Source organism: Trachurus japonicus, unplaced genomic scaffold, assembly GCF_045865225.1.
Source record: "Trachurus japonicus isolate A0001 unplaced genomic scaffold, Traja_1.0 AP030937.1".
NCBI classification, from domain to species: Eukaryota; Metazoa; Chordata; class Actinopteri; order Carangiformes; family Carangidae; genus Trachurus; species Trachurus japonicus.
In genome coordinates this window covers 32,485-41,499 of record NW_028221070.1, presented here as the reverse complement: position 1 = coordinate 41,499, position 9,015 = coordinate 32,485, and the positions used below count along the sequence as shown (strand labels likewise).

Here is a 9,015-nt window from a genome sequence, read left to right as displayed (position 1 = left end):
TTATGGAGGACTGACAGTGCCACAATGAAATATATAAATACACCATTAAATAATTACTTAAATGTGTAATTAATTAATTAAATGTAGAATTAATTAATTAAATGTAGAATTAAATACATAAATAATTTATTAAATGTGTCATTAATTAATTTAAATTGGTATTAAATACATAAATAATTTATTAAATGTGTCATTAATTCATTAAATACCAATTCATTTCATTTAAAAACATATATTTAATTATTTCACTATTTAATTAATTATTTCATGGTACTGTGTTGCAGGAAAGTGCCACAATGAAATAAATAAATACACCATTAAATAATTATTTAAATGTGTCATTAATTAATTAAATGTAGAATTAAATACATAAATAATTTATTAAATGTGTCATTAATTCATTAAATACCAATTCATTTCATGTAAAACATATATTTAATTATTTCACTATTTAATTAATTATTTCATGGTCCTGTGGTGGTTGCAGTGCACCATGAAATGTCAATCTGTCAAACTCACCCATCAAAGTCAGTGGGCGGATTCCTAATACCTGATTGGTTACCCTGCACATCAAGTCAAGGCATATCGATTCCAGATAAAATGGATTGACGCAGAGCTGGTGAACACACTCCTAAACACTGGGTGGCGCTATTCACATTAGATTTCAGAGCATGCGAGGTGCAGGAGGGTCATGGATGTATTATATTAACTGGATACCGGACCGGAAAATTGTCTGAATAATTGTCTGTACTGGCTGTGTTCATAGTTTCATCATCATCATCATCATTAAGCCTTCAGGTGGATGAGACTCTGGCTGTTTTCGAAACCGCATACTACCGTACTGCCTACTACATACTGCGTTATATGTAACTGCATACTGAATGTGGGATTCAGTATGCTGCTTGAGCAGACCGACGCCGTTATCATCACAGTATGCAGTATACGAGTTTCCCAGAATGCATTTCACGGCAACCGGTAGCAGCAGCTGTAAACAGGCTAAAAGCTGTTTTATTTCTCGCTCTAGCGCTGTAATTATGTAACTTTATTAAGTTTTAATATTTTTTCATGCGAGAAAGTAACTGTTAAGACCCCAAATATACGGCCAGTTTATCCAAATGACGGCTGTTTAAAAGTTTGCTCCGATGTTTTTCGGAGAAGTGAAGCTCCGCAGCGACCGGGACATCACAGAGGCAGCAGCCGGTCTGCAGAGCTGCTCGGCCGGCCAGCACTACGACGTCATTCCGGAGGAGAAAACCATCGCTAATTAACTTACCCGCAGGTTTTTAAAGGTTTACCACCGGCTGGTTAAATTATTTTTAGGAGAAAAATGTTGGTCTCAGTGATGAAATCTCAATTGTGGCAGTAGCATTAAGTTAGTTTGTTTGAATGTAAAGTGAAGCTTCTTGTGTGTAAGCAGCGCTGCCTCGGGGCTCTGGAGCCTGACGTTACGTACAGAAATCACCACATTTACAAAAAATAAATAAATATTTTACAATGAACCGATCAGTCTGCATGAAGTTTTATTTTATTAAACTATAGTTACGGTACACGGCTACACTACCGTCTTTGGTTACGCTCTGGTTACGGTTAGGACGTCAGGGGAGCATTGCATTGTGGGATACAGTAGGCGATGTAGACTGGTCAGATGCATACTGGAGATATTTTCCGAATCAGTACGACATCTGGGAACTTTTCGCATACTGCAGATTTTGCTTTTGTTCGCATACTGCATACTACATACTACATTTTGGCCAAATCAGTACGTACTAGCAGTATAGTATGCGGTTTCGAATACAGCCTCTTTGTAATTCAACAGTTTAACCATACAATATTTCCACAACACGCAGAATATCAGTGTCCACTACAGCTGTTACAGAACCAGACATTTTAATTAAACACGATGCCCCAGACACAGTTGATGTTGGATTTGGTAGAAGCAGAAAAAAGTCACAAGCATGTTTGTTTTTTTCCGAACAATTTAATAATATGATTATGAGTTTATGTGATCATTTAGCATACTGACACTGAACAAACACACACTGACGACGGTGAGGAGGAGGAGGAGGATGAGGAGGATGAGGAGGAGGATGAGGAGGACGTCCATGGTTCTTCCTCCGGCCCCGGTGAAGACGGGGAGCAGCTGCACCATCAGGACACACCGACCATGGAGGAGATGTCTCGGTTTACATTTTACCACCATGGCATTAATTAAGCCGTAAAATAAATTAACGTGGACGTTGTGAACGGAGCAACAGGTGTAGAACATCAGCCGCGATGAGACACTGTTGACACACACACACACACACACACAGACACATACAGACATCATTTGACACACACAGACACATACAGACAGCATAAATGACTTATCAAGCTAAAATTACTGAAAAATATGAGTTTTACAGGAGCAGTAATGTAAAACAGTCCGGTTTCACGTCAGTAAAAGCAGTCATTACGAGGCGATCTCATCAATTAAAACGTTACGTTTAAGAATACGAGTTGACAAGAGACTAATAATTAAGCAATATCACACGAGAGGGAGTGCTGTTGTACTGTATATCAGCACGGCTGTGATTCGGTCGTAGGCACGAGGCCGCAGGCCGAGTGCCGCAGATAATCACACCGTGCTGATATACAGTACAACAGCACGACCTCGAGTGTGATATTGCTTTTATACAACAGTGCTACGAGCGCATTTTAGAACAGTAATAAACTACAAGAGATTATGATTTGTTTGTTTATTCAATCATTTATTTGGCTCCGCCAACAGAAATAGTTCAGCACCTGGAAGGGAGACAAGGCTGTTGCCAGGCAACACATAAACATTTCATACTAGCTTGCTACTAGCTACAAGCTTCTCCACTGAGCTGCTTCCAGTGCTGGTTCTGGTTCTGAGCCCGTGTCTGATTAGCACCGCAGCAACAGGACCAGCGTGAAGACACAGAGACGTTATCGATACCGTATTACATTTGTTTATCATCTATGTAATCAATATAAACACAGTTGAAGCTTAGTAGCTGAGCTACGTGGCTAACAACAGCTAATGCTAATATCAAAACACATCACCGTCAAAACGTAGTTGCCCCCGCGGCGATTTTTTCCCCAGCCGGGTTTAGTAGAGATTTATCGCCAATTAGACGGACCAGGTCAGGTCCAGGTTTTAATGTTCAGGTCCGTTTATAACTGTAGCAGCAGCAGCAGCAGCAGCAGCAGCAGCAGCAGAGAGATGGAGCAGCTCCTGTATGGGGAGCGTAGCTCTGACTTAGCTCCTGTCCAGCTGAACAGCGGAGTGATTATGTCTGTGAAAAGTCCCAGTGCTGTTATACTGTATATCAGCACTATGGAATGTCTCGTTGTCCAATCAAATTGCTCGGTTGGGACCGGTCGGAACTAACTGTTGTATAACAGACATTAAAGTTGATGTGACCAAACAAAAACTCACCTTTGAGCCGTGTTTTCCACTTTTCTGAGTGATTTTAGCACCGGACAGAGTCTCATTAGTTTCAGGCATCCTCGGTCCAGAGACACACACGACCGCGCACTGCTGGTGCACGGACACAGCCGTGACGTCACGGCCAGAAATGAGACTTTTCTGTGGCTTTTCTGGCTGTTAGAAAACATTTTGACGGATAAAAAGTCCATGACTTAAAAATATAGAATACAAAGATTAGTAATTAACGGAGGTTACAGCTGGAGGTGTCCTGTGAACAGTTTTACAGGCTTCTCTTTTACTATTGCGGTCTATGGGAAAAATCCTTTTTGGGCCCCATGGGATTTTTTGTTGCAGTACCACGGGTGGCCACTGGGAAAAATCGGCGTGCCTGCTGAGAGGATTACAGGGGGGCTGGGTTACTCCCCACATAGCAAAAGGAGTCCGCCGCGGACCCGCCGCGGATGTAGCGCGGCTTCCGGAACGGACCCGCGAAACGGACCCGTATCGGAGTCCACTTGCTCTCTGTGACGGATCCGCTACGAAGGCGGATCGCGGACCCGTCCTGGATCCGCGCTGCATCCGGTCCGCATCCGCGATTTAAATCATACCTCCGCGGCGGGTCCGTTCAGGGCCCGCAAATCCGCCGCGGATCCGCAACAGACTCATAATAACCCTCTGGCCCGGATCCGTTTGGGACCCGCAACGGACTTATAAATTACCTCTGGCCCGGGTCCGTTCGGGACACGCAAATCCGCCGCGGATCCGAAACGGACGCAAAAAAAACCTCTGGCCCGGGTCCGTTTTGGACCCGTTCATCATTTTCAAAATCTCCATAAAATAGCTTAAACTAAAACTATAACTATGCCTAGCCTAGACTTCTACACCAAGCTTAAATCTGCATTGCCTTGCATTTTTAACCCAACACTATTGTCAATATACAGAAAAGGTTGAAGTCAAGACATCAATTAACTGTACAAAATGAGGCTACAACTTCAATGAAATGTGAAGCTAAAATATCAGAAAATGAATAACTGGTGAACGACAAGAAGTTCAATACAAATATTGTTTATTCTTTTAAAGTACATGCTACTGGGGTTCTCGCGTGGATGGAGGCGGGACACGTCTCCTCGCTGCACAATCTGCCGCAAGGTGGATGGCGTGTTTGGTCACCTCGTCATCTGTGGCTGACCTGTCACTGTATTTTTTCTTACAGCACCTGTAATCAAACAGACAGATATATAGGGAGTCAAGGTCATACCATGTTTAATTTCGAGCAAAAAGAAAAAAAGACATCAAACGTTAAAAAAAACAAAAAACACAGCTGATCGCTTATGTGACAGGGTGAGGGTAAATAAACACAGCTGATGTGAGCGCAGACCTGTCAAAATGCCCTGTCCTGCGTCAGGTGTAACTTAATATGAACGCAGCTCAAAGCGCCTCTCACGGTGACCAAGCTCAGATAAATACATTGGATCAGCTGTAGTTTATCGCGTGTCCTCCCGCATAAAGCCGCAATATACCGGAGCTCCTAAAAAAAAAAAAAAAAAACGCTACGTGCGGTGGAGCTAAAAACAGCTGAGTTCTCCTCTACTACAGCTGAACAGCCGACATGTGGTCAAGACGTACAGAGACCTGTCACAGTGTCACCTAAACTTCAACCTCAGACTGTCTGCTTCTCAGATGATCACACAGGGAGAGCATGAATGTGTGATGAGTTGTGTTACAGAGTCCTGTATCAATGTTTAGGCTTATTCGTCAGTGCTTTATGTTGTCATGATAATTAATAGGCCTATATGCTGAGAAATAAGATTGTAAATAAAACAAATCCTACAGGGAAGACCAATTTATGTTTAACGAATCAAATATTGTTTTGGTCATAGTAACTGATAATAAATAGGCTATGTTTAATTCTCTCTCTCACACTTTGAGAGTTTGCGGTGCTGACGAATGTAGTCCGGTTAGTTGGCTGGGGTCACGAAAATAAAGCGTTTTACTTCTCAAAACAATATGCGTTCAAAAGAGTGATACATTTGCATCACAAAACCGTTGTCCACAAAAAAGTCTGACCTCACAATCGCTTGCTGCTATTTTCTCTCCCTCCGTATCACTGCGCGCTGCCGCCTCTAGACGGCTGTGCGCATTTCCATCAGCTGTTTCATGGAGTTTATTGCTCGGATAGTTCACGTAATCTGATTATGACACAAGTGATGAAGCCATCCCTTGTTTTAGCACAGAGCCAAGGGGAGACCTTTATGAACCTGATGTGATGCTGAACCTCGTCAGATGGAGTTAGAACGGGCAGACACAGAGAGGAGGGACAGGGAAGCAACAAGCTGAAGTTAGACCACAGCTGCAGCTGTGACAGACAGGGTGACCGGGTGATGATCAGTAATGCAGCGCAGTCCGTGATGGAAGATCAGCCGGACAAATGTACACACTATCAGGACGATTATTTTTTTCTTGCCGTTATAAAATAGCGAGCCTACACACCAGCCACGTCCACTCTGTTAGCTGGCTCAGCTGACCGGTGGTCAGATGGTGGTTAGATCTTCACATGTTGAACAAAGTGCATCCAAACGCCAGGCTAAAGAAAGAGCGAGGATCCTCTGACAGCTGCAGGTGAGCTACACGTCAGCTGGCTGCAGAGGAGTGCTGTTCTTTTTTTTTTCCAGCAGCACCATCCTTGGAGGTGATGCACGCTGTCTGTCTGTATATTTGTTGGTCTGATCTTCCACCATGGACTGCGCTGCAACGATCACTCTTCTCTGCTCTAACCTCTTTCCTACAGTCTATGGAACTCCATCTGATGAGGTTCAGCATCACATCAGGTTCATAAAGCTCTCCCTTTAGCTCTGTGCTAAAACAAGGGTATAGATAGATATCAAAAGACCCGAACTATCCCTTTAATGAAAAATAAACACACACTTTGATATTAAGAGCACTACCATATTATCCTACAACTTAGCTGACTGTAAAGTAATTACAATGAGTAGATGTTTTAAAGTTTATATAAAATACGAAAGATAACATCTCAACATACTAAACCTAAGTAATACTTACCACATACTCTCAATAGATTCTCCGGGTCCTCATTCAGGTAAACGCAGAGGGTCTTTAGGACGCATTCTCTTCCCAGATCCACGTCATCATCCTACGGCAGAAAAGCAGAGGAGAAGTTGTGTTGTTTGAGTTCATGTCTGTGAAAATTCTCATTTGTCCTGGTAAAAGGCATTTTTGTCTTGAAGACAATCAGTTGTTACACCCCCAACCCAGAGAATATATTTACTTCATCCATTGGTGCAATGATGCCCCCTATTTCTTTTTCATTACTGAGTAATTGTTTAAAAATAATATACATAAATGAAAAAAAAAACAATAAACTCAGAAAACAACAACTGATTTAGTAATACTCACCACTACTGCAGAGCCTTTGACACAGCACCCTGAGACATGTCAAATATTGCACAGCAACTGAACACCCTTTACACTGCCACATTCACTAGAGAAAGAAAGACAAATGGAAATTGGTTTAGTTTGTGGTGCCATATTATTTTGTGTTGTAATGAAGACTGATTATTAGACATATCTCTCCAAAATAGTTTCAACAAAAAAAATGAACATTAGAATCTTAAAGGCAATAGGACTTGCAGTAATTATCTTTACTCACAATATTAAAAAAGGAATAATATCATAAAAGAAGGCCAGACAACAAATGTAGCCTACAGGGACATCGATCTGCATCACCTGTTACAACAGAGCTGCGCAAAAGAGAAAAAGTGATCGCCCCCGAGAGCATTGTAATCATATCGATTAACAAGCGTTGGTTATCATCAGTCAGAAAAAAAATTCAAAATGTGCATCCCGAAAACCAACAAAAGCAATTGAATAGTAGGCTAATACTCACCACTACACAGCAGCACCCAGAGACATGTCAAATATTGGCATAGCTGGAGGATTATCTGCACAGTAAAAATAGAAAAAATGTTGAAAAAAAGTTAAGTATGTGGGTGTGTAGACAACATAAACTCAAGGCAGGACATAGAAGACACAAAATAGCTAACTTTAGTTGACTTAAGCTTAGCAAAAATGACAGCCCTCACTATTTAAAAAAAAAGTTTAAAAAAAAAAGAAAAGCTGTGTGCCCGCCCCTCCTCCCCAGCGAATTAAACATAGCCTATTTATGACCAAAACAATATCTGATTATATTTGATTCATTAAACACAAATTATTGGTCTTTCCTGCTTGATTTACAATTTTATCTTGTTTCTCAGCATATATTAATCATCATAAAGCACTGACAAGCTTAAACATTATTAATATTGCCAGTGTGCATGGCATGTGTGAGTGTGTTTGTACTGCTGCTGTAACTTGTGAATTTCCCCTTCGTGGGATGAATAAAGGCAGAGGGAGCGCTGTTGTACTGTATATCAGCACGGGTGTGCGGCCTCGTGCCTACGACCGAATCACACCCGTGCTGATATACAGTACAACAGCGCCGTTAGCCGCTCGGCTAGCGAAAAGTCACGGAGAATTACGACATGAGGAGCAAAGAGAGGCTTAAAAAAGTCATTCTAAACTCCGTAACGTTGGAGTTGGTTGCCCTCTTCATAAACATTACGGTGTTTTTTATTTTTTAAATAAAAGCCGAGCGGCTAACTAGCCGTTAGCGGCTAACTAGCCGGCTAACTAGCCGCTAACGGCTAGTTAGTTTTAAAGAAAAGAAAATCATTATTTAAAAAAAAAAAAACACCGTAATGTGTATGAAGAGGGCGACTCGTAATTACTGGGAGTCGGAACACCGGGCATAGCCTACTTAAATCGAGGAAATGGGAGGTCGAGGTCGGAGAAATAGCAGCTAAGTTACATAAGTTACCGCTAGCATAGGCTAACGTTACACAGCATAACAGCTGCGATACATTAAAACAGATAACCATAACGTTACCAAATAACAATGTGTGTTTTTTTTAGTCACACAACCACAACATATTCTCCCGAAATTGCTATCCCATTTTAAAACAAAATAGCTACAGACGTGCATCATCACATCTCAGCTAGAAGCTAACCTAGCCTGTTGCACAAAACTACAAAAGTTCTAACAGTGCTAATATCAAACAATGTCATTACAAGCATTAATATACATGACGATTAAAAACACAAAGGCCAATGTTTACTGTGAATGTCGCAATACATCAATAAATCAATAAACTTACTAGAGGCTTCAGCACAACCGTGTCCCAGCAAAGAAAGATGACTCCTCTAGTCTCGGCTCGGTGTGGACTACTGTGGTCGACCGTTACAGTAAAGGCGCGTCCGTGTCCACACGTCCGACACGGGTCCGTTCGGGATCCGCTGTTTGACGGTAGAATAACGGCTCTGCCTGGAGGCGGGGCTGATCCTCTAGGAGGCGGCCAAACGAATGTGACAGTCACGCGGGTTTGGTGACTTGAATGCGGATCCGCGTCGGAGTCTCCTGCTGTGTGGGTCCAGGCTACTTCAGACCAAAGCAATGGATTAGGCTAGATCAGCGTTAGCCCCGCCCACTGACTTTGATGGGTGAGTTTGACAGATTGACATTTCATGGT

The 9,015-nt window shown here is 42.1% G+C and overlaps 1 long non-coding RNA gene across 1 annotated transcript; it reads right to left on the bottom strand.

The window, feature by feature from the left end:
* Nucleotides 1–4,522: 4,522 nt before the first annotated feature.
* On the bottom strand, nt 4,523–8,793 carry LOC146959892 (uncharacterized). Its single transcript, XR_015035575.1, has 5 exons — nt 8,644–8,793; nt 7,338–7,392; nt 6,848–6,932; nt 6,494–6,584; nt 4,523–4,649 (listed from the first exon to the last, which is right to left on the bottom strand). It is a non-coding gene; the product is annotated as an uncharacterized LOC146959892 (long non-coding RNA).
* Between the last annotated feature and the right edge of the window lie 222 nt (nt 8,794–9,015).